Source organism: Strigops habroptila, chromosome Z (genome assembly GCF_004027225.2).
Source record: "Strigops habroptila isolate Jane chromosome Z, bStrHab1.2.pri, whole genome shotgun sequence".
Lineage (NCBI taxonomy): Eukaryota > Metazoa > Chordata > Aves > Psittaciformes > Psittacidae > Strigops > Strigops habroptila.
In genome coordinates this window covers 47,680,281-47,708,113 of record NC_044302.2, presented here as the reverse complement: position 1 = coordinate 47,708,113, position 27,833 = coordinate 47,680,281, and the positions used below count along the sequence as shown (strand labels likewise).

The window sequence follows — 27,833 nt, the reverse complement described above, 5'->3', positions numbered from 1 at the left end:
GTCACAGCCTTTCCAGGTGTGTGACTAAAGGACATCACAAGCCTTACCAGAAACAAATAAAGACTGTATGTAAATCATTAGAGTTCTGCAGTTGCACTGTCAGGTTTGGCATTCTGAATTTTACTGAACTGTTGAGTGCTGTATGTTTGCACTAAATCGTTTTGAATTTAAGATAAATAAAACTGAGAAAGCCTTACCAGTAAAGGTAGATTTGATCCTTTAATTTCGTTGGGGTGCATTTTGCTTGGCTGAGTGGTAGTGTTCCTTTATACATACACTGTTTGTTCTAGCATCTCTAGATTTCAGTAGTTTAATAGGTGATGTGGTAAACAACAGATTTGGAAGAAATACTGAAGTTATTACATGCAAATAATCTGTTTCTAGCTGATGGTTCCCAGATTCCAGCTACCACCTATTAACTCCAGCACTGAAAGCAAGTAAATTTTCATATCTAACCAAAACTGTTCTCATTATGTCTTCAGTGATTCAGATGAATTAATTCATGGCTTGTTCTCTTCAGAGTACACAGCTGATAAAATTTTCTGGCATTTTTCAGGAAGGAGACTCTTGAGAGTGGTACCTAACATAATTCTCCAGCGCTTACAACAACCTGTGTTCCCAGGCAAATGAATAGCCTTGCACAGTGAAAAATAATCATCTTGTCTTACAACTGGAGTGGTGTTATCAGACTGGTACTTTGTTTGGTAACAAGTAAATACAAAAACATCCTAGGAAGAGCTGACTTATGCTTAACATTATGTGGTAGAAGATGGCTGTACACAGATTTGGATCAGGTACTGCCAGTCATCTTCTCATCATACAAGGTCCTAGCAAAGCACCCCAGTGTCCTACAAAGTAAACAGAAGAAAGCGCAATGAATGCCCAGTGTGGCTGAATGGTACTTCGTTGCACATAAGTGGTTCTGTTCTCTCTGTACTGCTAGGTTTTTTGATTCTGAGTGTTGGAATAGTTAGCATTTCTCTGAAACTTTTAGCTCATGTAATTGAAGGAGCATAGAAGAATTTCAGCTTTCTTTAAAAATAATTCAAGTTTCTAGCTTTTTCTCATTGCAGAGAAAACTTGAAAAAATGTCAGACTCTCCTCTGAAGGCTTAAAAGGCATGAGGAAAATATAAAGGACTATATAGCTACGTTTCTGTGCTTTTAAATGGCACTTCTTGGCTTTCTAGGACATTAGTAATGATGTCTGAGCAAATAGAATTATTTTTATTGCTACGTGATTAAGGAGGTTTAGTACCATCAAGTGCCAGCAATCCCTTTGTGCACATTATTATAGTAACATGGGCCATTTTATCTCTGCTATTGGTAGTCACTCTGCTGCAAACTGCACTTAAACCGCTTCTAGCTTGTTTCTGTTGCTATGTGATGCCCATAAGTCTGCCTTTCAAAAGTGCTCCCAGTTCTCTTAAGCTTCCATTTGCCCTCTTAGTCTTTAGCCTTTTAATGTTGACCCCACATGACACAGGTCTGCCCAAGGTTTAGAAGCAGTCACTGCCCTTTGTTATGGGATTTGAATGATTGTCCTTTAAGGATTTTGTGGTGGTGTTTCCAGGTGGCATGTTCAGCAGAAGATATTTTCAATTTTCTCTGGAAGACTACAAATGTTATTTGTTAAGCAACTACTTGTTTATTGTGCATTCCATATCTTGGAACTTAAACCTCATAAGAATTAGAATTTTAAAATAAGATTTTTAATAGGATTTGCAAGGAAGAATACAAGCAAGCATACTAAAAATGAAAGTGGAAGAGGTAAGGTCCAATACTGAAGTCTTGTGATATTTAGCTGGTTGCCTTTGAGTAGGCCAGCAATTTCAAACCTAGGAAAATCAAGAAACTAGAAGCCAAGAAATGTGAGCTCCAAACATCCACAGAACTTACTCCAAACATCAAAAAAAAAATAATGCCTATCATGTTGCAGAATATCATGCATTCATCTCAGTTGATGAATCAGCCTGGATTTAGGATTTAAATCTTAACACCCTGCATGTAGGAATTCCACACTTGTCTGCCGTCAGGGCAGAAAGGAAGTAATGGTGGCAGCAGACCCTAAAAATGATAGAAAAATGGAGGAACCGAAAACAAAGGAAGGAGAAAATGAGGGGTAGGCAGACACATCCATTCGGGAACAGAAGGTGTAGATAGGAAGGCCTTACTTGACAAAAGGGTCCCAGCGCCCTTGCTGTTAAGAGACTGGAGAAGGCAGAAGAAAGGGAGTAATGATTAGTTGGGGGAAAGGAGAAATGATGGGTTTCTAACCGATAACCAGAAGTGTCTTAATCTGTTTTGAGCTAACCACTGTGTCCACTGCCCTCATTCAGCAAGAAAGACTTTGAGGGCACATTCTCAAGACAGTTGTAACTGTATGTTTAAGCATGCTGCTCTGTACCTTCACTGCCATTTTCTGGCAGTAATAAGAACTAGATTATGATGGTGTGTTCATAATTTATCCCGGGCCATTGTGGTATAAATTCTAAATAATTAAAACTTGGCTTCAATTCCCATTAGAAGATCTCATTTTGTACTGGGAAAGCATAGCTGGATATAAGGACAAAAAATTGAGCTTTTGCTGAAGTAAATTTTTTTATCAGAATTCCTGAAAGAACTTGTCCAAGCCATGGCAATCATCAGGGAAAAAAGTTATTGAGCAAAGTCACAGTAAAATACATTATTAATCATAACCCACCTACATCTAGGCACCATATCACCAGACACTTCATTGGAGGAAGGAACAGTACTGTTGGTATTCATGACTCATTGTATTTGTGGGTTATAAGGTTTAAAGAGTCAGTTGTGATCACGTTATTACTGGCATTGTGTCATAGACCACTGAATTTCCCTAAATTGACTTCTGTTTGGATTAGAGCTTATCTTTTAGAAAAAGATCCAGTTTTGATTCCACATCTCCTGCAAGGGAGCATTCATCATAGCCTGTATTAAATTGCTCCCTTCATTAATTATACTCACTGCTAAAAGCTTCCTATTAGAAGATACACATTATTTTACTCTTGGTCTCCCTGAACACTCCGCAATGCAGACAGAAATGTCTTGTGCTCCTTTCTACTCTGAGGAGTTGGCTTTGTCTGAAGACTCTTGAGTGGTGCAGACAGAAGTGTGTTGTGCTCCATTCTCCTCTGAGGAGTTGGCTTTGTCTGAAGACTGTTAAGTGATGGCTTTTTTCCCTTGCATAACTTGTGGGCTTGGAAGAAGTTCTAATTTATGGCTTTAATTACAGTCTGTCTAACCATGTAAAAAACCTTCTCAGTGTCTTCCTTCAAGTCTCACCCTTGTGATGCCAACACACACCTGTGACTGGGAGTAGTAATGTTGGTGGGATGTGCATGGCCTCCACTTTTCTTCCATACTACTTTCACCTTGTTGTCATCCAATATATCACCCTATCTTCATGTCTCCACATTTACTTAGCTCTGGCTGGGGGCGTGACCAGGTTATTATTGCTGTGTTAAAACTAGGTTAGTGTCTAGTACACTGAGGTCCACATCTGGCCTGTGCCTAGCACTTCTGGGCATTAATCAGATTTCCTGATGAAATGGCCAAGGTGAAGTATGTTTCTTAGAGTTCACTTTGCATAGTTTGGGCTGTACTTACATTACTGCTTCCACTGCAAAATTGAAATGTATGTTGATGTCAGAGACTTGCATCCTCATCCTTTGGGTCAGGTGAGGACTGCTAGCAGTCACATGCATTCCTTGCTGAGAACGGGCAGATTTAGAGGTGAACTCAGCCAGCCACATCGTCTCCAGCCAGTGTTACTAGCCCAGAGTGGTACTTCTGCCAAACACAGTAATGAGGTTCCTGTGTACAAACCAGAGTGTTTTGTACAGGATACAACATGCAGGTGTGAGTGGTGAACCAAGACATACCGTTAACTACACTGCAGGTTTCAGCAGTATTCTGTAATAACTGGCTGCCACATCACCTCACAAAACTATCATCTTTTTCTTGACCAATTTGAGACCACACTAATTAGTAACAAGAGATGTCAGTGCTAAAGCACTGATAAGTAAGCACATTAGCCAGGTTGTTACTTACTTGCTGAGATATTCACAGTTCCCTGATTGAAGGCATATATTACTGTTGGGTAAATTCTGCTTAGCCAACTTACTCAGTGATGTTCTGTCCAGGTGTGTCTGGAAGTTACCAGCTTATGCATGTCTATACAGGGTCAAAAATTGGAAGATGTAGCCAAGCAAGATGGTACCTACTGAGCAGAATATCAGGGTTCTGTGAAAACCATTTCTGGGTGGAAGAACACCACACTCTTTCTATGCCCTGACAGAACAACCAAGAAGTCCCACCCAGTTCCCACCTAGGTCAAGTTGAATTATCCTTTTGCAAGATGGGGGTGCTTTCCCTGCTAGTCAACAAGGTGAATAATGATTGTCCTGGGTTTGGAGAAATGTCGGCCCTTGGACTGTGGTGTGGGTGTTTTAAATTGTGCCATCAGCAAACTTTTGGAGTAGTCTGGGTAACTTTGCTATAGAGATTGTGAAGAAAACTAAGTAGCATTGTACAATTTTCCTTTCATAATCTGAGATTCTCAGGCATTAGAGGTTATGTTAGTGATCACCTTGGCCTTCTGGTGTACATTTTGTTTTTCCCCTTGATGGGGCTTTATCCCAAACTTGCAAAGTTGAACACCCAAAATTCAGGATTTAAATCTGAATGTATACACATCAGTAACATCTAGATGTATCAGCCCCAGAAACCACTTTTTAAGGTGTCAGGAGCTGAATCTGGGAGTTTAGCTTTAAGCACCAGAGTTCCAGCATTTTTGTTTTAAGGGCCTGATCCGTAGTGTTCGTGGTTCCAAAAAACAATGAGCTCTGCTTTCAATACATCTGGAGCTGGTCCAGCTCTCTGCTGTTGTCCATGTGCAGGCTGCTGCTCACCATTCCAGAAGAGAGGCTGATTCCCACATTCATCCCACTTGCAAACAGCAAAACAACTTGGTTTTCTTCAAGTGGCTTTTTTTTTTCAGTGAGTGACTTCTTAATGATACATTTGTATCCTTGTATTCACAGAATTGTTTAAAGTTCAAGGTGATTTTGAAGTGGTGCTATGATTATGGGTTTAATTTTATTTGCCTTTTAATACTAGACCTACTAAGAGGATTTTTTTTCACTTGTGATGTAAGAAATGTTAAACAGTATCTGATGAAAATGCATTTGTTATTTATAGGTAAATCCAATTATTCGGTTAATTAATGGATCTTAAAAATAGCTCTAAGAAACAGTCATTCATGTATTTGCCAGCAACTGACTGCTACTTCCCCCCATGAAAAAACATCATTCTGATTGACTGGTGTCCATTCAGCTTTGTAAAAGGAAAAACAGACCTGTTTGTTAGCATAGCTTTATCTTACATGTCATAGATAACAGACAAATCAGTGCTTATTGAGCCACCCTGTAATTGCATTAGTCTGTAAACTTCTGGTGGCCTGGTTTCTTCTCTTACTAAACTGAATGAGAGGAGTTGGAGACATGGTTGGATAGTTGCACTTGTAGATTAGAGATTTCCTTTTTTTTGGTGGTCTGCTTTACTGGCTTGTTTTTTCTTTAAAAATGAGACATGTTTTGGTCTGGTGTTATTTTTTGTTCTGCCAGAAAGCTGTAATGCATTGCATCCTGCATGTAAAAAACGTTTGGGTTTTTTTAAGCTAAGTTTATTTATAGCTCACAGATCTCACATGATGAGGACTGCCAGCTGTAAGTCATCATAAAGAATGCAAATTGAGTTCTGAGATTAACTGTTGTATTTGTTTTTCTAGTTATGATAACTAATTTAGGTCCCTGCCTTATTTTGAATGTGTCAATTTGGACAAATGGTGTTCAGCTCTTAGAGTGCACACAGTTCTGCTGTCTGTCATTGAGTGAGTTTCAAAGTGCATAAAAAGAAAAATAAAACACATTTTTATCCTCTTCATAAAAGTTCTTTTTAAATAATCAAGTTCTTGTTAGCCTGTCAATCAGAAAGGGAAACCACCAAAACTAACATGTCACCTGGGGGGGTGGGGAGGGAAATGTGCTGCGTTGTTTTTATTGCATGAAAATCAGCTTGAGATTTTTCCCAGCATCCCGAGTTCCTAAGCTCCTGCATCAAAACCAGAGAAGCCACCTGGGGCAATAAAATTAGGCAGGTGCTTAAGCATGTTTAGGAGCCTGTGGCGAGGGAAAGGAATTTTGGGCAAGGGGAAGGAGTTTTGAATGGGATGCCACAGGCACATGTGGCTGCTTCAGCTGGCAGCTGCCACTGCCCCAGCCCCCTCCCCTGGCCCTGCAGCTGTTTCTGAGAAAGTAAACATCCAAGGTTTGTCCTAAATCTGCTCCATGACCACAGAATCCTGTTCAGACAAGAACTAGGTAAACACCAGTCAGTTTGTACTCTAAGCCTCAGGCTTTCAGCCTAAAAGTGATTGCAGTTCCAGTACTTTTATAGTAACTGTTATGCAAAAGAAAAAAGAAGCCTTGGCATTGACCCTTTCCTGAAAGCTAAACCCATGTTTACTAACCAGTCAGTCAGAAAAGTGGCAATGAAAAATAAAAGTCATACTTGGTCTAAAGTTGAGACCCTAGAAAGGCAGACAGTGCCAGAGACTCCGTGCATTTCTCAACAGTTATGCTGTTGCCCTTTTCCATGGGTATTTGTTCATTTATGGAATCAAGAAGAATCAATGTAAAACCCTAAAAAGGACTGATGCCAGTATAGGCATTTTAAGTTTCCTGTGATGGACAGAGGATGGCTGTCAGGAGAAATTTCTCACAAACCCTAGCCTGCATTTTACTGGCAGCCATCCTTGCCTTTCGTATGGTTGTCTGTGTGCAAGAAGGTGGGAGGAGGCTTCAAAATGGGTAAATTTTGTCTGGGTTTTATGCTAGAGTAATTAGGAACGGAGTTATGAGTGATGTGTTTCCTCCCGTAGATGGCTATCTTTCACTTGGTGATGCTCCACAAGTAATTCACAGGATGGTAATCCAGCCCTTCCTACCTGAGTCTGAAGCTGCTCTGCCTCTCCCCCTGAACTGTGTTACAATTCTGTTGTGATATTTTGGCCCCGTTTACCCTATTGCAGGAAAGGACTTCCTGCACTGGAGGGAGAGGAGGTGATGGCACAGAGCTGTTCACAAGCAGCTCCCAAGTGGAGTGCTGACATCTCAGAGCCTTTATAGCACTCCAGGTGCAGTCTCATACCTAAGGCATTAATGCTCATGTGTCTAATTCATGAGTTTGGTTCCTTATCATGAGTCAAACATTTGACATGTTGCTTATGCTTGTTACTCTTTCAAGCATTCCTGATTTATAGGTTGTCCCAGTTTGCTGGCTGTTTTACTGAACCTCCACACTCTTGGTAAAATGAGGGTAAAACTATGAGGGTGATCTCCTAGGAAAGGAAGACATTTTAAAAAATAACAATTTAGATAATTTTATAAAATAGAAATAATTTCGTGTCATGTTGTGAAGCACCTGGGTGCCTACAGTGTAGTTTTGGGTCTTTGTATGGTGAGAGTAGAGATACGCAGGGTGGTGGTCTATCCATCATCCCTGTAACAATAAAAGAAGTATAGATGGACTTTATGGGTTTCTTATTCTGCCTACACTTTCCAGATTACATCCTTTAATACATGAAATTGCAGTGCCATCCCGTGTTTCTCAGCTGCCTCTGTGCAGACTGTCACATTAGTCATACAGGAGTACAGGTTGGGAAGACATTGCAAGCTGAGCAGCCTTTCCCAGACATAGAATTTGCCATGAGATAGCATATATTGGCATATGCATAGATGTGAGAGATGAAGCTCAGCATGAAGTCATCCTCTGGCCCCACAGTGAGTTATCTCACTGGGGGCAGCTCACTCTCTGTTGGTCTGTATAAAAATACCAGGAAGAGGAAGGGATGAGCACCTTCTCTATGGAGGTATGATCGCTCTGAGCCCATGGTGTGTTGCTGCTGGAGAGAGCTTTTCACTGCTCCTAAAGACAGCTGCAGATGGGAGCGCAGGCTAGTACATTTGCAGTTGCTTTCCAAAACCCTGTGTCCTTGCCATTGTTAGAGCTTTAATTTGCTGAAGAGCTGAATTGAGCCCAAGAAATCATTATGGGTTGATTTTATTGTTGCTATTGTTGTAATAGGAGGAGAGAATTAAAAACAAATGCCTCCGTGCTGATGTTTGCCTGGAGTGTGAGACAGGACATTTGTTCAGAGACTGATAGTTACTCCAGATCGTAGTTGAAGACTTGAAAATGCCAAGTAGGAGGACTGCTGGGTGGTTGATGAGCTGTGTTTCAGCGCTGTGTTCAGAGCGAGATCCATACACAAAACTTCAGTGGAAGTCAGCTTGGACAGAGGCAGAATGAACAGGCTCAAACCACAGGGTCTCACTATTACAAGATGCTACATGGAAGGAATGTGGCGTGATGCACTTAGCATGACCTCTTTTACCAAGATGTGAGCAGATGGTGGAGAGAGGAAGCCAGAGGAGGAGGAGGGACAGCTGACACTGAAAAGAAAGCTTGAGGAAAACCAAAGACCATTAGAAAGAAGAGAAAACATTCTGGGGAAAAACTCAAGAGACATTTTGGACATGTGAGTTTATGTGGGTAATCATCATTGCCAGTTCTCCTGTCTTCAAGAGGCGGCAGCTGCCATTTCTCTCTTAGTTGTGATGGAGCAGAAAAGGTCTCTGCCAGACCTCCCCCATGAAGCCACTGTGATGCTCACAGCTGCCGGAGAGACAGTTCCTTTTAAGTGGCAGAAATGGTGGGAGTGAGTCATGTCACAGACTGTTGTCTCAGGGTCTGGCACACAGTTGGCAAGTCTTCTCTCAGTCATGAACATCTTCATTAATAAACATGGCTTGAAGATGACAGCTTACAGCAGTGCTCCCAGTGCTCATGCCCCACACAGATGTGGTGGAGCAGTTGGTGGGTAGGCTTTGGGAGGTACCATATTTCTTCTCATCTGTTGCTTCTAGTCATGTAGACTGCTGCAACTGCATTTGCTAGATCTTGCAAATAGAGATAATGAGTATTAGCAGTACAGGAAGAGCTCCAAAATGAACATTGTGTTTTCATAATGTGTTCAACTATGTTTACAACCACTGCAATGTCTTTTGATCTTGTCAAAGAGATGTAGACAAGATGTAGTGCAAATGAAAACCAATCTTATTAGAAAAGAAAAGAAGAAAAGTGAAAAAGGAAAGAGACATAAACAGTTATCGCAGATGTTAACCAGCACTTGTATATATAGTAATTTCTGTATCCAGGGCCTACCTCATGCTGTCTATGTGGAATCTCTAGTGAAAAGAAGCTGACAAGTACGGCAACACAGTCCAGTAGGGTATTAGCAACAGCCCTATAAGCTATCTGGATTTCACTCAACAGTACAGGTTTACAGAGAGCTCTTTGCCATCAGTCCTTAAATGAGAATAAATAAATTTGCAAGAGAATAGTTTCAAAAAAATAAAGATCCTGTCATCAAGAAATCATGTTCCTGCCCATTGCAGGGGGGTTGGAACTAGATGATCTTTAAGATCCTTTCCAACCCTTACTATTCTATGATTCTATGTTGAAATGCCCTTACACAATAAAAGATAGGCTCTCCTGTGTATTCTATGAATTAATCAATTAACACACAAACAGACCATATCTGTAGCCCTCTGTCTGATAAGATTTTTCTATTGCACATCTTCTATTTAAATTGATTTTTCCTTTAAAACTCATGAGAGCTTCATAGCCTCATATACACTTCAAGATAAAGTATCTGCAAACCTACTATGCACATGTGTTGACTTTCAGAGTCCTTTGCCTTTTCTTCTGATTATGTGAACTTTGAGTGTCTGCCTTGTCCTAGGACAAGTTGTGCTGCTTGGAATTCTTTCTCCTTGTGTGTTTTTTTCTGCCCCAATATGGAAAAGCTCCTTCAGCATTCCTCTTCACCTCTCTCTCCAAAGTGTGAAAGGCAGTTCAGATATTTCCAATCCAGCATTTTTTTAAATAAGAAAATATTATTGCATCAGGACGAGTATGCTTATAGTGGAACATGGTGCTTATTTCAGTGCATTTACTGTTGGCAAGCTCATTCCTGTTTTTTCCTGTTCAGCTGTGTGCTTGAATCTTGTGTCTCAGAAGGCAGAGGAATTTCGGGGGGATCTGGTAGCCCCAGAATTTAGGTTTTATCACATTTTCACCAGCTTGGAGAGAAATTCATTAATTGCACTGATGAATTAATTGAATAATGAACTGAGCTTTAATGCTGAATTCATGTAGGATGTTGTACTGCAATCACATCTGTACCTTTCTGCACACTACCATCAATTCAGTGAAGTTTATTCTATAGCAGGGAGCATTAAAAGAAATTTATAATGACTAGGAAGATAAGACAGTGCCTCAACACAAGCTTATCAGTAAGACACTACTGGAAAAATTAAATAATTGCCTGTAAATACTAGAAAATCACTGCAAGAAGGAAATGTGTGTTCATGTTTCTTTTGTAATTAAAGATACCTTAACATTTCCTGGTATGCCCTTGCCCATTTGATAAGCAGCACTGTGCTCATCTTTGTCTGAATGTCTGGAGTCTTGCTGGATGGCATTATCTTCTATTGGCGTTGGATGCATGTAAAAGTTTTAAGCTGTGATCAGCAGACACTCTTACTTGTATTTGCTTTTCCATGCCTTTCTGGAGTTATAGGAAGGGAAGATTATGGATTTCTGAAAGGTTTTAGTGCAATGAACTGAAGCTGGTTTTTTAGACAAAGAATAGCCTGCCTGCACATCCTAATCTATGTACAGCTGCTTTTCAAGGAAAACACAGTTCTTGGAATCCTGGTCTCTTGTGAAGTTTAGCCTCAGAAGTTGCTGCCTGTCACAGAAGAGACTTAATGTCAGTTGGCCATTCAGCGTCATCTTGCCTCTGAACACCCAATTCTGTTGGTGCTGGGCAGTAGTGAGGAGCAGGGGACGGAGGGTTTGAGGTGGGAGGGAGGAAGTCAGGGAAAAGGAGTCTGGACAGTTTTTTGCCTACCATAAAGTAATTCTATTGCTGCTACTGTTGTTTAATAAACAGAGCTACCCTATTAAGAAAAACAGCTACTCTATTAATAAAATGAATCAGTTATAATAGAACAAAATGGGTATGTTTTGACATTTGCCAATTGATATTAAGCATAGAACAAATGACAGCTGAGTAAGTACAGTAAAAGAAGCATTAAATGCAACTTGAAATACACACTTCTTTTCTAAGCTTGGGGCTGTTTGACATTTTGTAGTGGGTCTTCTTGGTTTGTAATAGGCTAGTCATATTCAGTTTATGTTGATAAGTTGCCCTGTGCTCCTTACTGGTCTCCTTTAGGTAAATGGCAAGTAGCAGTGGGTGCTGTTGTGGCAACCACAGGTGCTCTTGTGTTTCCTGACTTCTGGGATTTCTCCTTTCTAATTTTCTCTATATATGTTTAGCTAAAGTACTATGCCTGTTCAAATCTATGGCAACCCTATGTCTGCAAGAACCCCATACATTCTCAGGTTATGCTTAGAGGAACTTACTGTAAGTCTGGTTTATTTAACATATTTAACAGAAGGTAATGGGAGGCTTTCTTATGAAACTCCAGCTAAAATGCAAATAGCCTGAAAGCTTTTCACTCTGACTTCAGACTCCTACCTCCCTCAAAATTCAGTTGGTTTTCTATAAACATGGGGAAGGGTTTGACTCCATTGAAGAAATCCTGATCCCCATAACCCTGAACTCTCTGTTTTGCCTGTGTTGGATATGTAACTCAAAGATGGCACCAGAGTTAAGACGCTGAGATGCAGGCTGAGTGAATGGAAATTAACAGGCATAACTCTTGACTTGCAAGACTGGGAGTTACCTAAACATTTTGTTCTGTTTTAAAACAAACATTTTTCTGTTAGTGATTTCAAAATTCCCAGGGATCTTCATTTCCAGCCACCTTATCTAAACAAATCAAAACAAACGTTGTGCAAGGTTCCTTGCTACCACAATAAATGGCGTGTTTTTAACCACTTGGGTGGTTGCGGAGTGGACTTTTCACCTTGTCTTTTGTGTTTGCCTGAAAAACGCCCTCAGCATGTAGGATCATAGAATCATAGAATAGTTTGGGTTGGAAAGGACCTTCAAAGGTCATCTAGTCCAACCCCCCTGCAATGAGCAGGGACATCTTCAACTAGACCTGGCTCCCCAGAAAAACATCCAGCCTGGTCTTGAATGTCCCCAGGGATGGCGCATCCACCACCTTTCTGAGCAACGTGTGCCAGTATTTTACTACCCTCATTGTAAAGAGTTTTTTGCTCATGTCCAGCCTGAATCTCCCCTCTTTTAGTTTAAAACTGTCACCCCTTGTCCTGTTGCAACAGGCCCTGCTGAAAACTCTGTTCCCATCTTTCTTATAGGCCCCTTTTATGTACTGAGAGGCCACAATAACATCTCCCCAGAGTCTTCTCTTCTCCAGGCTGAACAAGCCCAACTCTCTCAGCCTTTCCTCATAGGAGAGGTGCTCCATCCTTCTGATCATTTCTGTGGCCCTTCTCTGGACCCTCTCCAACAGGTCCATGTCTCTCCTGTGCTGACAGGTCATCTCAAATGCTAATGATATTTAAAATTGGTCTAGAGGAAGCTTCTTGAACTCACCTTGCATTTACAGAGAGTCAAGAGTCTGCACAGGACTGTTCCCGTCAGACAGCTGAGAGGGGACTGCTGAGGTACCCCTTTGGTGTCCATGCACACCTAATACATGGGAGCACGAAGCAGCTGAAGATGGCTTGCAGCAGGACAGAATGGCTTCCTCCTCTGCAAGTGCGGGTCAGACTGGCTTGAGTTACCTCACCTTTAACACTAAGGAGCTCATCTGCTTGCATACCTATCCTGTGAGGGATGCTGAAATGAGCTTTAATCTTTTAAACTCAGAAGAGCGGAAGTGAAAAGTTTACTGTGAAGTGACTGTAGTACATAGCCACAGGAGTTGCACTGGGTGGCAGTGGTGGCATCTGCTGGCACAGGTTGTGTGGCATGCAGTTTTCACCCACCTTTGCACCCACAACAAAAGCTTGTAGATAAGCCAGTGCTTTTGGGAGGTAATGAGAAAGCTGAGAAAATACAAGAGGGCAGAGGAAGTCTTTCCCCCTATATATGGCTTACAACAAAGCTAAGTAATTTGTCATTTCCGATTCCTTGTTTGCTTGCTAGAGTACATAAGGAGATAAACAGCCAAATATTAACTGTAAGTATTAGAGGAAAACAAGTAAGTGGGATTCTGTATGACTTTTCTGACTTGCTTTTCCAGCTATCATCTTTTCATGAAATGTTGCGGTCTCAGCCAATTGGCATTTATGGCTCCAGCCCTTGTAATTTTGACAAGGTATTTTAATGTTTGCTGTGCTGCGAGTAGTAACCATGCCACATGCTGCATTCTTTCTGAGAGAATGCCCCCAAGGTCCAGTTTTCATAGCAGTCAGGTGTGAACACATCTGTTAAGAAGTTTAACCTGTTCAGCAAGGGAAATAAAGATGACCATTTTTTGCCTTGGAAACTAATTTCAATCAAAGTAGCATCAAGAGAAGTATTCTTTGCGTTGGGCTGACACAAACTCTTGGTTTTCACCAGGATTAAAGGTTTCTGAGGTGTGAGTCCTACTAACATTACCCAGTCCATCTGCAGCATGAGTAGACATTCATGTGAGTACAAGATCACACAGAGGCATTTTCTTTATGGAGAAGTTTTAGCCTTTCTCCATCATGAGAAGACACAGTCCCAACAACAAGCAGTAACAGAGCCTAGCACTGGTCCCTTGTCCTGTGAAAGTGGGCAGCAGCACAGCAGCTTCCCACTGCGTATTTCCCAGAAAATGCAAAGCACTAGTGAAATGTAAGAGCCCTCTGCTCCTCCATTAAGGTTTAATGTGACAGTCGCCTCTTGGAATATATTTTGGTGGCCATTCTTGAGTAATTCATGCTGAGCAGTTATTCTCCTGCTGCTATGGTAGCAGACCAGACTTTGTCTGAAAGGCAGGTGTCGGGGGGGGTCCGCTTTGGAAAAGAGAGGTTTGAGGTGTGGGCGACCTGTTCATGTAGCCTGTTCTCAGAAATTGGTTTTATTTATGTCTCATCCTGGTTGCCTTTATAAGCACAGCAGGCCTGATTACAGCACCAGGGGAAATTAAACTGACAGAGCCAATTTGTTCTCATAAAATAAATAGAAGTGGCCTTTGGATTTAAAGCGTGTGGTTTCTGCAAAAGGAGGAGGAAGGACAGTTAAGATTGCTAACCAGATTAAATTCTTTGTAATTGCTGGCTATCAAATAGCCACTTAAATATGAGGAAATATCCAAGAAAACTGTTGGTTGGGGGTTTTTTTTAAGTATTTATTGCAAGAAAGAATTCTGTCAGATTGGCTTCTCTGGCTTCTATGAGGCCTCTCTGCTGAAAATTGAAAATTGGCTTGTGAGTGGGTGTGACCTGACCATCATCACAGATAGATGGCCACCTGCACAGAAAACTCCCCTCTCCTCACCTCTGCTCCCTGCATCTCCTCACACCATGTGGGACCACACAGAGAAGGCAGAAATGTTTAACCTGGAGATAAGGCTGAAGAATGGAGCAATTCACTGAAAATCCAAACACCACTGAACCAGACAGTGACAGGGCTGGCGTTAAAAGCCTTTCGATATCTTCTGTATCTTTGTCATTTTACTCCAGTCCCTTGTACATGACATCCTTATTTATCTATTTATTTTTTTTTTTTCTCTGCTGGCTCGATAAGGTAGATTTGTAGAGAAGGTATTAAAAATGTGAAGGAGATCCTTAAATGTTTATTAAACTTTAGCAGTTGCATGCTTAAGCACCAGTTTTGCTTCCAGCAGCCAGCCTTGTGGGACCCTTTTCATTTTACAGTCCCAAACAAACATCTGTGGAGGTAATATAGTTTGAAGATAACGAGCTGAAATGGTGACTGTGGTCCCGTAAGACCTTCCTTTGTGTGTAGGCAACTTTGCTGTGATACAGGGGAGAGAGATAACATTTTCCCTAATGAGATATGTGCCATGAAAAGACTGTTGGCACAGAAGAAGGTAAGGGAGTACTTCTGGTATATGTTTTTTGTTCTGCTATCGCACATCATGAATTTAGTAGTCATCTAAGGGTGCTAGTCTGACAGATAAAGTCAAGACAAATATATATATACATATCAAGGCAAATGTACCTGTCTATCTATCTTATCTATCTGTATATGTAGGCAGGCAGGCAGGGTGTTTATTCCCCGAACTGGAAAGGGATGCATAAGAGGATTTGTTTGGTTTACCTTGAGGTTGCATACACTTTCCATAAAGAGGAGCACCTCTTTTTTCTCCAAGCACATGTTTCAAGAATAGAATTAGGTTTTTGCAACAGGTTGTAATGATAACCCCGTAGCTCAAGTGGTGCAGTTATCTCCAGTCTTTGGGCTGATGGGGAAGCATCTGTGTCCTGCAGCAGCTGAAAGGGCTTGAGTTTACATGACCACTGTACTATTGCGACTGCTTGATCAGGAGGTATAACACTGCAAATCTCTGTTTCTGCCACATTTTTAAAGAATTTGTGGCCCTTGCTTTCTTTAACCATAACCACAAGTGGAAACCAGCCGCTAAAGTCTGAGATGGCTTCTCCCAGAAATGGTCATATCATAGACTGTGCCCCCAGATCCAGTGCTTCATCATGTGTCTTGAAGGTTCACAGAAGGAGGGCTGTTTTGAGTTAAAGAAGCCTTCCAAAGTCACAAGGCTCTTGCAGAGAACGTAGTATCACCTATATCTTTTTCTTCAACTGCTTGAGCTCTTGCTTACACATCTCATCTGCCTCTACAGGTGGCCTCCTGGCTGGGACAGAGCAGTCTTGTGGCCATTCAGCATAAAACCACGTATGACCTGCTATTTTGAGAGACAAATTTGGCTGCAGACCTGTGGATCAGGTTGCTTGTCTCACATCAGCTTTTCACATAAAAAGATCTAATGGAAAAATCCAGCATCCTTGGCTTTAATATGCGTTTGTGTTGCATATTTGAAAGATTAGAGACCTGAAACCTGTAAATCACTTTGGAATGGTCCTTTTTTCTCAGATTGTAAGATCAGTGTCACTCTGGCTTTCATAATCACACCCTGGAAGTGTTCAAAAACCGTGTAGATTAGGCCTTCAGTGACCTCCAGGGCATGTAGGTCTTTAGAAGGTGGCAGAGAGAGTACATAAGATAAATATCTGGTGACGTCCTGCTCGTTCAGTGACCACAGGTGAAGCAGAGTTACTTGAATTTCATATTTAGTCAATAAGGAGATGTAGAAATTGCATTTTAAATCCATGCAGTTTAATACAGAATTTTATTTCTATATGAGACATTTATCCCTCATTATAGCATAGAATTCTTGGATGATGCAAGTGTAAAAAAAACAAAAAAAAAGGCTAATATGGGAAAAGTTATAACTGTGTATTATAATATCCAGACAGTATGAGAGGTGGTATATGAAAGCACACAGTATTTCCTGTCACTTCAGTCTCACCAAAGCCACTCTTAGTTTTATTTTAGGACAAGCATGTTAAGTGTCTTTTCTTTTTTTTCCTATGATGAGAACCTTATTTCCATTCTGTTTTCATAGAATCATTCTACAGCTGACAAGGAGATTCTTACCTACCCATTTTAAAACGGTAGAGGCTTGACTAGCCTTATCTAACACGGCTCAGGCAGGTGGTCAAGCACCAGTGCCTTCAAGGGTTGTCATGTCAAAAATACCACTGCTGTTCTTTTTCATCATTGCTAGTAGAGGATGGCTGTGCCTTCCCTTTGCTGATGCCTCAGAAGTAGTGAGAAGGCAAATGAATATTCTACGTAATTCTTCAGGCAAGTAAAATACGCTATTCCAGCTCTTAAGCTATGTCATCCATAGCAACATATGTAAGGTGAATTCAAGCCATTTTAACCCAAAGTCCAGACTGCCTTTGCAGGGGATGCCTGATCAGCATAGCTCATGATTTTAGCTTTAACTATTGAGCCACTAGGAAACCTAATCCAGGGGTACTCAAATGTCAGTAGCCCACAGGCAGCAGTAATGAACAAGGACTGTGTTGTAGAAAACATTGTGCTTTTTTTCCCAGTCACCCTCTCTTCTAATTTTGCTTTATATTTTTTTACATTCCCTGTCTTCAGTTCTTTTCCATGTGGCTGACACATTTGCTGCAGGCTGGACATCACTGCCCTGACCTGAGTCTTGTGAAGCCAAAGGTGCCCTAAGCACATCAGTTAACCTGTAAGCCTCTCCTACGGAAAGAATATAATCAATCCTCTTTTTATTTCCCAGTAGGTAAAAATTACTGCTTATTACTGCTTGGAACGTGTGTCTTTCACAACAGCCTTTCATGTAATTGCTCCTTTTTCCTACAAAGCCAGCCACATGCTGTGTTCTTGCATTGTGCCTTGCAACTGTCCCCCACGCCAACCTCACCCCCCCCAAAACCCTACAACCATAAACCCTGCTTATGCTATCTGAAAACAGATCTTTGGAGCTATTTCCAACATGATGATTTTGAAGCAATCTCTAAGGAAGTGGCTCAGTTACAGGTTAAGTGATGTCATGCTCTTCTTGAGTAGTGTGCACTGGCATTTTCCTTTTTAAACAGCCTCTTTGTGTGAATGGGCTGAGCCTGTAGGCTGCCTCTTTTTTAAACCAACCCTCCCTCAGCCTGTGACATCACAGTCCTGTAACAAGCTGGGGAAGGAATTTGACTTAACGAGCCAAAAAAAGTGAAGGCTGTTCTGGAAAACGACATTTTTTGGCTTTGCTTCAGAGTTTACAGGAACAGAGAGAGAACGGGTAAGCTAAGATTTCTGACCTGTGACTTGTATCTTCGTTGAGCCTTTATCATTCAATAGCGGGAGTAGTACTTGAAATACCATTTTTCCCTGTAATGGCTGTGGAATTCAAGGCTCTGTGGCTGGTCTATTCATTGTAAACAGTCATCAGAGCTTTCTGAAATTCACAACTTTCTACTCAGGTGTAATACAGGAGAATATTGGTTCTAGGGAGAAAAGGTTATTTTGTATATCCTGTGCATGTGATAACTAAGAAAACCACTCACATGTTCATTTGCTGTATTCTTTAGGCAGCACTTGCAGAGTGTTTTGGCTGAATTCTTTACTTGTTCTGGAGGGGTATGCTTCCCACTAGTTGAGCGTCTTATCCTTCTTGACACTACAAAGCAAATTTCAGTTGATAAAGGGGCTTTAGGTGTGTCTGCTCATCTCTTAGTTGTTTAGCACTGAAGGAAATTAAGCATAGTACTGAGAACAGACACATTTAGCAGCCACAGCATTCCTGGTTTCTATAGCATTTGATGCACACTGTGATAATTAGTTGATAACCTCAGTGCATACACCAGGATAGCACACTCTTGAGCTCCCAAGAAATGAGGAAGGATATTTTAGGGTAAAGTATCTGAAAGCCAAGACAACATGATCTTTCCTTCTAGCCTGTGCTTTGGTTTTTATGTACACAGACTCCACAGCTGAAGTCTCATGCAGTCATTCAAATACTGAAAAATGAGTTACTGCTTGTGTGATGGGCTAGTAAACAATACCCTTCTGAGCAGATCTGGTTAAGGCATTTCTGTCTGCTCCCCCTCTCCTCCAAAGCGACTCAGCCGGAATGTGCCAAACTTCTGTTTGTACAGAAATGTGAGGTGCTGCTTCCAGTTTAAAATACCTCCTTTTTACGGCTGTTTAAAATACCTCCAAGTAAGCATTTCATATCAGATAGCAAATTGTCTGAGAAATACAGATGGCAGCATCCCTTAATGTAGCAGATTACTTGGTGTTAATGATCTCACCAACATTAAATGAATTAACCAATATTTATTTCATTTTTCTGTAAATTGGGGGGGGGGGGGAAGAACCCACAACTGAGGGACTGGAGCAGTCGGACTTTTCAAGCAGAGCAGTTTGAGCTGGAATAGCCAGTTAGCACCATTTCCCCCCACCATTATCTTAATTCTCCACTTGCTGAAAGAGCAAGTGATGAATGCCTTAATCAAATAATATCCTAATGTAGTCCAGATGTGCTGTAGGTCATTTAATCAGTGGCTTTTCAGCAGGAAAAGAAGGAATAATGAGTCTTTGGTTGGAAGAGGGGAGGAGAACAGGGGCAGAAGGACGGAAAGTAGTAGGTGCTGAAAGGAAATGTCTTATTCCCCAGGATTTCTCAGCTGCCTTTTTTCCAAATAAGGAATTAGGAAAAAAATCCTATCCATGTCTCACTTTCAATGAAGTATTCTCCTGCAGGAGATAGTGAAATGACTATAGTGTTTAGTTTGTGTTACGAGCAAAGCTTAGATGAAGTTGCTAATTGCTCACAATGCCTAAGTCACATGGTAGGTCATATTTATAGCCTGGGGACAGCAATGACATGTAGAGAATTTAGCAACATCCTCCTTTTTAGAGGCTGTACACATTTGGCCTCTTACTAGCAAAACTGTTCTGTAGACCCTGTAGTCCTGACTTCTTTTTCTGTTAAATATCACTTATTCGCTGTCCATTTGTTGAAAAGGTATGGGAAAGTTTAATGATAGTGGTTTTCATTTTGTGGGTATGTGTCTTTGAATGGGTACTTTTCTACATACACCATCCAGAAGGTTAAATTACATGCATGCCCTTAGAGGAAAAGCCCTGTGAATTGCCATCCAATATGGTTACAACGTTTTCGCGCTTGTGTAAAATCTCTATCTTGTAGCCCTAATGCTGTTTTCACTGTGGTGTGTTTCTGGGAAAGGGGACTGGAGTGGAAGCATTTTTGTGTGGTGGTTTCCTGATGGGCTCTGAGCATGGTGACACATTGGAGTGTGACTCAGGGCAGGTGGTGTGCCAAGCTGTTGTTTGGAAGTGGTTTCTCTCCCCACTTGTGCACACAGCACAGCTATTGGCAGAGACTTCAGTTATATCCTTTGATCACCATCATATTTTCCCCCTCCTCACTTATGTAATTCAGGAGATTTTTGAGCTAGGACCAGGCTAGATTTCCTCTTTCTTAATGTCCTGTCAGTTTTCCTTTGTCGGTGTTCTAGCGATCTGCTTTTGCCTGAATCTGGAGGTAACAGCCGAAAATACTTTATGGCTAAAGCTAAATGTAAATTAGGTCCTTTTTAAGCCATTGTGTACACTCTCTTTATAGGAAGTTCTAGGGGTCTCTAGCTTTAAAATAACCCCATTTCCTTGAGAAACTGGAAAGAAGGCAATCCATAGAGTGCTCAAGCCAACTGGTTATTTCAGCCCTGGAGCTCTAACCCTCCCAAACCTCACTGTCTGCAGTGAAATAAGCATTGTCCTGCTCTTTGTGCTCCAGGAAGAGCAGGCTACTAGCAGGTGAGACATGCTGCATCATGCAGCTACCTAGGCACACCTTTGTTAAAGGAGATTTTGCCGTGACAGGTCTTAATCTAATGGGTGAGAGCACCTATAACAAGTTCTACTGATAGAGGCAAAGCATCAATAATAATTCCTAACCTTCTTCAGCTCTCAAAGAGAAATAGGTGTTTAGACTTTTTTTCGTATTTCTGAGCATAATCTGTTCCTTTAGCCTTCCCTGCAGCATTACTCCTAGCTGTCAAATTCCAGTAGATCTTGAACACCCAATGCCCTTTAGAAGTGCAGCAAGTATTAATTAGGCTTTAGGAAATATTTAAAAGTGTAAGATCTGCAGCAGTTGGCGTTTCTGAAGCAGAGATATGAAAGAAAGTGAAAAATAATCTTAGGTGTTCTTTGCAAAGGTTTGTAGCTGTTTGCTTCAGTTAAAACATTCAGTTCCTACTATATTGCCCTTGAAAGTAAGTGGTGAGAAAGCTCCAGCATAGAGATAATGTATCTTTGTTCAGAAAATGCATTTATGAAAGATTTACAGAACTGTGTCCACCAGAATCTGTATCATCAGAAGACTTTAATACATCTCAGAAAGCCTACTTGTGCACTCAGGGCAGGTTTATCTCTGTTCCTCTGATGTATTAGAATAGTTTTCCTAGCAGCCATAAGATCTGCTTGGAGAAGTGGTGAACTGTGTGGCCTTTTGTCTCCGTTTACTGCTTTCCTCCTGCCCCTGCCTAACCCAGATTCCTTCCTCAGGAGGTCCCTTTCTCAAGATGATTAATATGCCAGCATTTTTCTCTGGGTCTTACATTGAAGAGGAGGGTTGTAGCTCCTCCATTCTTTAGATGGAACAGGAACCCCCTGACCCCGATGAAAAGACTAAGGAATTTTGGAAATCCCCTTGTCTCTTTCTTTGTTTTTTTCATGCAAGTGACCGTAAAGGTCACCCTTTCCTTGTGCTGACATTATCTAGATGGGTTAGAGTATTAAAAGCAAGGCTTAGTTTAGCGTCCTTTCCCCTCCCCGCTGGGATTAGATCATGCTTTATCAGAGCAATTGTTCCATCCTCAACGTGTGATGTGCAGATTTCAGTGCAGCATTTTGTGAAGCTGTGATTTTTTTTTTTTTTTTTTTTTTTTGTGGATACATTCAGAAGCCAAGTTCTGCTCAGCTCGGTATCTATATAAGGCACTCTGTTAAGCTGAACATCTTTCTGTCCTTATTCAGTTGGGATTTCTCTGCTTTCACTTAACATCAAACCAGAGGCTGAACATGAGAGAGTGCTACTAGCATCTAGCATCAGAGCCGTGAGATCTGAGCTCCAACCCACCAGCAGTGACTGTGGTGGGATTCTGCAAATGCAACAATTCTGCAAATGCAAGGGCGTTATCTGTGACCTTAGCTGTGAAGAAGAAATTCTTCTTCTGTTCCTAAAGGATTGTATCATTCCTTGCATTCCCTGCCCAGTAGTGGATGATTTTCTAATTGTATAATATTCCTTGTATATTAGTTCAATGTGGTGGTCTTCATTTCCTCCAGCAAACTCTTGCGCTTTCCTAGGTAGCATTGGATACTGCTTCAGGAGATCATATTTACCATTTTAAGTGACTTAGCACCACACGCTCTGTAAATCAAATATCCCAGCTGTTGGAAGCATTCACTCTTGTTTCAGCAAAGACAGATTTTAGAGACAAGCCACAGAAAAGTAAGACTTAGGAAAAACGCATAACAAAGTTAAAAAGTACTAACCATCTGTGGTGTTGCAGTTGATTAATACTCTAACACATTTGTATTGACCTGGAATACAGTGCTGTGTCTCTGCAGCACTGGTTTATGTCCCATGCTCTCACACAGGGCCTATTATCGTGGTCATTCTGTCCTAGGGAACTGAGTAAAGAAGAAATAATACTTAACTACCTGTTTTTCTTTTGAGATAGATAGAAATCAATTTGTAAGTGACCAATTTGTAAGAGCATTAGGAGTGGGATTTGAACTGATGAGAATGATGAGAGAAACACATTTTACTGGATGAAATGCTTTCATATGCATGCATTTACTGCTCTAATTCAGCTGCACTTTCAGGCTGACCTACATTACGAACAGCACAGAGCACAAGAGAATCGTCTTTTGAATGCAGGTTCTTGTACCTGAAATCATATTAGCACCAATTTACTTATCTTTTGGGTACTAAGAGCATTCTGGAACTCTTCAGGGCATTCTCTTATGTGGATGCTGATAGAAAATTGGAGAGGGGGGTAGGGTATGACAGTACCAAACGGTGCTGCAGCTTCTGAATGAAAGTTTAATCAGAGCTTCCTGTAATTTCAGAATTTCAGAATCTTGATTACTGTAGAGCTAAATGGAGCTTTTCACAGCAAAGCTAACCAGCCCCATACACTAGTATCTGAGTCTACCCCACTCAGTTATGTGCTGCTTTCCCTAGTGCCAGCTATGTAACCATCATAATGCACTATAATAATCTCTGTGATGTTTTTTCTTCATCAGAAGTGATATTTCTTTTTATTCAGAAGTTAGCAGCTTTTTGTCCCTAAATACACATTTCCATATAAATCTCTTTGTCCATACAGGTGCTTCATGCACCTGTATGGTATTATACAGTTTTTTGCAGGAATGAAAATATTTCATAAAAAGTCACTAGCCTTTTTGGTTGCTGGTTTGTTCTTGGGGTTTTTTTTGGGGGGCCAGGGTTGTTTTGTTTTTCCTTCTGCTGTAACAGTGTTTGAAATCCAGTCATTAGGTTTGCAAATTCTTCACAGAGAGACTAGATCTGTATTTTTAAGGAGTTAAGAGAAAGTAACTGGTATAAAGGATCAGATGGCTTCCTACCTGGAGAAAAACTGCTTCCAATTTATACACCTTGGAGTTCATGGGAAGTAGTAAGGGTTATTCCAAAGTTAGATCCTGGCTTACCCAGGAAAAACTTCAGCTGTTTGTCACTGATGGCACAGAAAATACCACAAACATGTTTGGAAAAATTAAGTGCTAGTCATTAAAATATCCTACCATACAGTATATGTTTATCATTAAAGTATTCATAATTTTTGAGCCATTTTTCTCCATTCTTAATTTATTACAGCAGCAAAAGAAGATTGGACTTAGATTTTATAAAAAAGCTTTATAGTGTATCACATGGGGAAGCTGAAGCCTGTGGCTCAGCTGGAATGACAAATAATACTGCAAAGCATTCCACGTGCTTTCTGAGCAAATGCAATCACAACTCCCTCTCTAAAACAGACAAAAAAGGACACACAGAAAAACACTCAGAAAATGACACCCAGCAAGCTCTCCAAGTAGCCATTTGTTTGAGCGCTCTGTCCCCACATCCCTTATTATTGTATTCCGAAAGAACCCCCCACTGCTTCTTAGGGAGAGGTATTATGAAGTTGCACTGATTTTTAGACTGTACTTTTGTGATTTCTGAAGTGCTTAAAAGGAGATAAACCAGGTTTTCTTCAAGAAAATTTGCCTATTGTACTGTCTGGCTATCTCAGACAAGTCGCCAAAGAGCATAGAGAGCTACTTACGGAGAATGTCACTGTGGCACTCAATGCTAATACAATTTAATCTTTGGAAATAGTTTTCATCTGTGTTCTGTGTTTTGAAGACACCATGTAGTGCACCGTGAGAGGAACAGGCCAGGTTTTGCTTTTTGTGTGCAAGTACAATTATGGATGGAACTATTGAAGGTAGAGCCAGCATGTGCCTGACATGTCTTAAATTCAGTGAAATTTGGTAACAGGATTTGGAGGTCTTTTACCTTTTTTCTGAAACCTGAATTTTATCCAGTTTCTTAAGTGAAAATTATTAAATTTAAGTAAACTTTTTAATACCTTAGGAGTCAGTATGAAAATATTATCAGGAAAAATGGGACCTTTTCACACAGGAGCAAGAAGACAACACTTGGGATTTGAGTTTTTCGGTGGGTTTTTTGTTGTTTGGTTTTTTTTTTTAATGAAAAAACATGGTTCCTGTAGGTAATGTGAGTAGAAATCCTCTTCCTTTCCTTGAACCCTGCATCAGCAGCTGCATCCTTTTCTTTCCCGTTTCCAGGATCTTTTTGAAGTGTTTTTCTCTGCTTCTGCTTTCTCTCAGCTCACCTGAACAGGAAGTTTCCAAAAGAAAGTGTTTGGCCTGTTTCTTCAAATTGCTTTCTGCAGAGGTTCCCACCTGGAGCATTCTTGTACCTCCAGAAACAAGGGGTATCACCACATTTTTGGAGTTGTACAGGGCGGCAGCCGCCCTATCAGAGTCTGCTGTGGCAGAGAGCAAGCGGGTGCATCGGCCAGCATGAAACAGGAGCCATCACAGTGGTTTGGGCTGTTATTCCCATCTGGGATGAGGTGGCATGGTGGCATCTTTCTGAGCACCAGTTGTGTGGTAGCGAACATGAACTGTGAGGGATGCATCCTAGCACCTTGTACGATTCTGCTTTTGCTTTTCTTGCTCATTAAGAACTACAGTACTGCCATCTCATACCGTTCTTCTACAGCAAATGACTTTGCTAAAGAAATGCTTGCTGTTGCTAGCAAGAGTGTAGCTATACCTGTGTTGGGTAGGGGTTTTGTTGCTGTACAGGGTGGCCATCTGGAAGCGCAGAGGTGCCGATAACTTCTGTATCTTTGCAGTGCTTGATGTGGCTCCATCTGTAACACAGATGGTGACTGTGTTCTTCAGAAGGGTGAGCTGAATGAAAGCAGGTGCTCTCTTGAAGGTTTGCCAAGCTCAGCCCCCTAGTGAATCCATCATTTGGTTCCTCCTCCATTGCAAAGAAACATCAGAGGCATGCCAAGACAGTAGGTGAAAAGGGAGAAGATGATTGACATGAGCAGGGAGGTGTGGATTAGCCAGTCAACTGTATGCAAATTTGATTTTAGCTATGTTATTGTACTAAACCTGCTAGAGGAATGGCAGGCCCAAGAGTTAGATCCAAGAGCAGAGGGGAAAGAGTTGAGCAAACCGCTGGCCCAGTGATGAGGCAGTGAGAGGAGAACCAGGTGCAGTACAGGACATCTTCAAAGGAAGGTGGAAGCCTGATGAAATGGAAATTGTGTTTTAGATTTTTTAAGCCGTTAAATGTTTTTAGCTGTCTAATCTTTTCCTCTCCCCTCCCAACCACTGTTGCTTCAGAAGAATGTCAGTGTGGCTCAGAAGGATTGCCTCCCACTTGTTGTCATTTTGCATTTTGCGTTGCATCGAACAAAGGACGGCACTGGCAGTACATTTGCTGGGTTTTGCTAGTAGCACACCCACATTTTTCTCCTCCTAAAAGAGCTGATTGCCCAAACACTTACACTTTTGTAGATGAAGAATTCAGCCAAGGAGGAAATATGCTAATAATTCTCTAAGCTGCTAATAACTGCAGTTTACTAAAGTGCAGCAGCATTGTAGAAATGACACTAATTACCCAGTTGTATCTTGACTTAAACAAAAATGAATGCACATTCAGAGGCTGTGTAAATGTAACAGCAACTTCTGGAAAATCTGGGTATAGATGAGCAGTGTATGGGAATCGCTGAACACTGTATTGCTGACTATAGTTAGTATTGAATGCAGTCGTTTCCCCCTGTACAGGCCTTTGTAATGGTGCAAGCTTTGAAAAGCTGCCTCCCTGTAGGCAGCAAATACAAAGCCGCTGGTACATACTTGTCACTGAGGAGCAAAAAGAGCCCCCTGGCAAGCTCACCTCCTTCTGCCAGACAGCTGAGGCAGAGGGTCTGTGTGTGTCCCACCGCCCTCCTACTCCAAGCCTCCACCCACCCGTTGTGTCAGTTAACCTGAACTGGCCCTGTTAAGAAAAGCTTAGTTTTGTCAGCTGCTTCCATCCTTATGATCTCAGTTATCTTCAGGTAACTCGTTAGTAGATTGACTTCTGCTCCTCACTGAAATGTCTGGAGCATACTCTTATTGCCATGACCTCATGAAATTGTCCCCAGACTCTGCCAGAACATGTTGAGGGAAAAACTGGGTGGCTTTTTCAATACTTTTTTGCTTTTTCAATACTTTTTTTTTTTCCCCTTCTCTGGTGTCCCTCCCTGGCATCTCTGCCATGCTGGGAGCCCTTCTTGGTAGCTTCTAATCTAGCAAGCGAGCAAAAAAAGGCTCCCTCCCATAAGTAGCAATCTTTCCTTGTAGGTTTTACAGAGTAATTGTCTGGCTTAGTACACATTTACATGTGTCACACTAATTGCTTAGACGCATGCATTTTCAGAATTACATAATGTCATAAATGTGTGCCCTGATTAGACAGTTACATATATGTGCCTTAATTGTGAGCTATGGATTGCAGGTATGAGAGGGTGGGCTCTTCCTCGTTAAGAAAGTGGTACAGTACTGCACCTGTGGTTCTGTTCCGTAACTTGAATACCCAAATGAGGTATGATCTGGAACAGTCGATACATTAAAGCAGTGATGGAAGTAGACATGCTGTAGTGAATAGGGTCTCTGGAACAATCGAGCATATTCGCAGTTCCATGGCATGGAGATACTGGAAGCACAGGACCGGCGTGCCCTTAAGTTCAGATTGGCTCGACAGGGAGATATGTTTCAGTGACTGTGGTGCATAGCTCCATTACCTGATTTTCTGCATCCACAGAAGATGTTTTCTGACAGCTACACATTAGCCACCAATGTCACCTAGTGGCTTTGGTCTGACAGGTTAGAAGCAAATGTTACCAGGAGCATGATGGCATACTCATAATTTGTGTGAAAGGGGACAGCCAGCAGTCCTACACTGGCGCTTATGTCCCCTTTGCACAGACTGCTCCAGGAAGTAACATCCCCCATTTTGCACCACCAAGTCAGGCAGGGAGATTGAAACACAAATACCAGAAAGGTATTGCAGTCTTAGTCCTGTTGCCTGAGTACCCATTGTGTCACGATACCTGAAGCTCTGCACGCAAATCAAGAGCAATTCTTGCCCTTTCAGGTTAAAAGAAACTTTATTCTTGCATTCCTACTGTACCCACTCAAAAAAGTAAGGACTTTTTATACTGGTTGTTTTGTATGTGTTTGCAGAACATCTGCTTTCTTGAATATATCCTTAATAGGACTAAAGAAACTGTCCACATTTAGATGTTTAAATGGTGAAAAATGTAGTATGGTTTAAGAAAAGCAGTGCTAGAAACTTCGGCTGGAAAATTTCTAGGTTCAACAGAACGTAAAATGAAAGTAGAACCAGTGCGGTATGTCAAGTGTAATACATAGACAAAAGCAGGTTGGTTCTTTGTTTTTAAAGGTTTTCCCCAATATTTAAGCACAGTTAAGAAGAAAATACCTAATGGCTGGAACCAGCATGTCTTCAACTGTGTACAACTACATAGATGGAAAACTTTCCAAGTGCTTTTAGAAAGAGAGCTTTTCTGGCTGGCTGGCTGGCTATAATTCCTTAAGGTGCATTA

The 27,833-nt window shown here is 41.3% G+C and overlaps 1 protein-coding gene across 7 annotated transcripts in view; it reads left to right on the top strand.

The window, feature by feature from the left end:
• The window catches only part of PALM2AKAP2 (PALM2 and AKAP2 fusion), a 255,085-nt gene that overhangs the window by 203,132 nt on the left and 24,120 nt on the right, over positions 1-27,833 (top strand). Inside the window, exon 1 of one of the 7 annotated variants that reach the window (XM_030511670.1) lies at positions 17,752-17,878. The exons of the other annotated variants lie outside the window; for them this stretch is intronic. The gene's annotated coding sequence lies outside the window, so the exon portion shown is untranslated. Of the gene's footprint in view, positions 1-17,751; positions 17,879-27,833 lie in introns of those variants that run through there. 7 annotated transcript variants of the gene reach the window in all.